Below are 3,480 nucleotides of genomic sequence, written 5' to 3' on the forward strand. Positions count from 1 at the left end.
GGAACGCCTGTGATGGAGACAGACAGACAGAGATGGCCAGGGAGCCCGTGGCGCTAATGGAAACCAGTTACAGGAATAGGAGGAGAGGCCAGAAGAAGCCAGACCTCGAGGCCAGCCAGGCGGGGCTTGTTTTTCCAGAATGAAAGGCCCGGGGAGGAGCTGGGGGGTGGGGGACAAGTTCCTGCTCTGGTTTCAGTTTGGAAAAGGGGCTCCGCCCCGTTCCTGGATTCTGCTGAGGAGGTGGTCCCTTTAGGTCCTGGGCTGGGGTGGCAGGGGCCTCTGGGTCTTCACAGCCAGTCCTCCCGCTGTCCCCCCTTGCTCCCTGTCACTGCAGCAACAGCAGCCCCTCCCATGCCAGAGACCAAGAGCCAGAGCAGGGCTGGGCTCCCACCTTGTCTGAGGACTTGGGAACCAGGGCAGGGTTCAAGGGTGAGACCCCGGCCCACCAGGGATATCCAGTAGTTATCCCCTGCAGGGATAACTCAATCCAAATGGCCAGTCTAAACTGGGCACTGGTGGTTTTTCGTGGTTGTTTGGTTTTTTTTTTTTTCTTGAGGTTTGCTTAACTAGAAGGAGCGGGTTTGGGACACAGTGCATGCTCTGTTATTTCCCATTTGTTTATGTGACTTTGTAAGTTTTCCCAGAGCTTCAAATTTGTGCCTTCTGTGGGGCCGCTCCCCGCTTCCTCCCAGGCGGGGGTCTCCCAGGAGCACTGTAACCCAGGTCTGGTTTCAGGGACAACAGGGTCTGCCCTTGATGGTGGGCAGACCCGGGCAGCCAGGCGGGGAAGGGAGAGCCCTGCTCACGCCGCTGGGCTCCTCGGTGCTCAGGGTCCCACCATCACCCCCCTGGCCAACTCATCTGGATGGTAAAGATAACTGAGCAGCAGTGTCCACCATGTGTCCCAAGGGAGCCCACCACGGCCCCCAGAGAAGAAGGGTGTACCAAGGTTGTCCATGGCTAAGGGTCAGACTGGAAGAGCCACCGGGCTGGCAAGAAGGGCGAGAGGGGTGTGCAGTGTGGGAGGCAGCCTGGGGGTCCCGGCCCTGGGATGCCTTTCTGCTGGCCCCCGCGCTGTGCCCAGGCTGCTCACATGGGGAAATGCCAGAGGTGGGGGTGATGGAGCGGCTCGCCCCAGTAGTCCAGCCCTGCAGTAGCCCAGAAGGGGTCCCAGACATCACAGAGGTGCAGGGAGGCATCACGGGTCCTGCCCTCAGGCCTTTTTGCCCCTCCAAGGACTGAGCTATTCCCCCCATACCCGCACCTGGCCAGTGAGGGGGCCGGGCCTCCACCCCACACCCTCACGTCTGGGGCAGGGTGGCTGTGCGCAGCCCCTCCCCACCAGGCCAGCCCAGGATGGGGGGGCCAAGGGGCCAGAGGAACCGGAGTGGGCGGTCTGCAGACTGGGGACCAGCCCAGGGCTCCGTGATGTCACAGCGGGTGCAAGGAGGGGGAGGGGGCTGGCTGTTTTTCTGGAGAGTTAGACCGAGAGAGACAAAGCGCTGCAGGCCAGGCGGGGGCCATGGAGCTGCCATCAGGCATCCTGGTCCTGCCGTGGGGACTTGTGCTTCTACAGAGTGAGTGGGATGGGATGGGGTAGGGTGGGCCGGGCCGGGTGCGGACGGCGAGCGGGTCGGAACAAATTCATATTCCAGGCAAAACCGCCTGTCTGAGTTTGGGCTGGTGGGAGGGGTGGGATGCCCCTCCCAGGGAAGGGGACGGGTCTGGGGGCTTCAAAGAGAGCAGCTCACCTGGGACGGTGTGAAGTCGGCTGCCCAACATCCACCAGACTTCCCCTTATGGGGTGCTGGAGCCCAGAGGGCTGCTAAGGGCAGGAGGCTGAGGCAGTGGGGTCCCTCCCACGCCCCTCTCAGTGGGGCCCTGGGGGAAGGGCTTCTCCCAGTCGTGGAGATGGGAGTGGGTTTGCGGGCTGAGGGGGCCTGAGAACTGAGGGGCTTGCAGGGTCTGTTCCTGTCCCCGCTTCCGGCCCCCCGAGCCCGTGCCGGCTGGGCTGGCTTGCTGACCCTGCACATTCCTCTCGGCAGCTCCTGGGCGCGCAGCCACAACTCCCGAGCAGTGTTTTAGTTTAGGGTCTTTCAGAGGAGAGAGCCCCTTCGATGACTAGGAGACAAAATGGAAATAAAGACTTTATTACTCACAGGCTGTGGGGAACATGGCACGCCTGAAAGCCACACGAGCCTGGTCAGCACCAGGACGGCGGGGGGACCCGTGGCCAAGGCTGTTAGTGGGGTCCAGGGCGTTACCAAGCAGGCTCCCGAGGGGAGTTCTAATGGGTGGGTTCAGAGCCAGGAGGCATGAGTTCCACAGGGTCATGCAGTGACTGAGAGGTGGACACTGGCCTGCCTGGGCTGTCCATGTGGGTGTGAGGGTCAGCAGGCCAGTCCAGCAGGCCACATGTCGCTGTCCCATAGGGAAGTGGTCACCAGCAGGTGGCTGCTTAAAGCAGGTTTCTGGTCAACCACTTTGAGGAACTGGGACGAGGTGGAGGACTGGAAACTGTGGACCGAGCCCTGCTTCTGGTGTGAGGAGGTCCAGTTCCTGTTCAGAGCAGGTGCCGAGGGCACGTGAAACGATGAGCACTCGCTACCAGCAGGAGCTCAGCCTGTGGCCTGGCGGGTGGGGGTCGCTCCCCATGTCCCGCCTTCCTCAGGACTGCTGCAGGACCCTCCCCCTGCGGAAGGTCCACAGGGGCTCCACTCTGACCCTGGGTGTGGGTTGGGGCGGGGACCTGAGGACCTTCAATGGCTGGTGTGGCGTGGCCCTTGGCAGGGGTACATGCCACTTCTGGATGAGCACGTGAGGGAGTCCCCAGAACCAGCCTCAGCTCTGGGAGGAGTCCGGTGCAGTGGTGGTCGTTATGGCCACTGTCCTGAGGAGTGGCCTCTAGTGACAAGCAGCCACTCCAGAGCTGGCCTGTACGGGCTCTGGTCCTGGCCCACCACTCACCCCTGGGGACCCCTGGCTTCCCCACTCCCAAAGGACAGGTGGCATGAATGTTAAGTGGGGATGTGTGGGAAGTGCCCCCACCCTGTGTCCTCTTGACTTCTCCAGCTTCATCGCCCCCAGTTAAGTGGGCGTCACAGCACCCACCCTGCCAGGGACTACAGGAGGGAACCAGGGATCCAAGTGGGGCTCCTGGGCTGGGTGACCGGGATGCAGAGGTTGAGGCCGCCCCTCCCCAGTCTCACTCCGTCTTCCTCTCCCTCCAGGCTGCTCTGTCCTGTGCTCAGGTGAGTAACAACCCTCGGTCCCTGCTGTGGGGCCAGTCCCACCGCATGCCTGTCCCCCGGGCCCACCCCTTCCCCTCCCACTCCCCCTTCCTCTCCCACTCCCCCTTCCCCTCCAGCGCTCTCGGGGCCCGCGCAAGCCGGCGGCAGCTCCGTGGTGTCCGAGTCGGCGGTGAGCTGGGCGGCGGGCGCCCAGGCGGTGCTGCGCTGCCAGAGCCCGCGCATGGTGTGG

The 3,480-nt window shown here is 63.3% G+C and overlaps 1 long non-coding RNA gene across 1 annotated transcript; it reads left to right on the forward strand.

Moving 5' to 3' along the window:
• Positions 1-1,486: 1,486 nt before the first annotated feature.
• On the forward strand, positions 1,487-3,474 carry LOC103594861. Its single transcript, XR_550885.1, has 3 exons — positions 1,487-1,577; positions 3,231-3,251; positions 3,368-3,474. It is a non-coding gene; the product is annotated as an uncharacterized LOC103594861 (long non-coding RNA).
• The last annotated feature ends 6 nt before the right edge of the window (positions 3,475-3,480 follow it).

The sequence above is a fragment of the Galeopterus variegatus genome, unplaced genomic scaffold, assembly GCF_000696425.1.
Source record: "Galeopterus variegatus unplaced genomic scaffold, G_variegatus-3.0.2 Scaffold1637, whole genome shotgun sequence".
NCBI classification, from domain to species: Eukaryota; Metazoa; Chordata; class Mammalia; order Dermoptera; family Cynocephalidae; genus Galeopterus; species Galeopterus variegatus.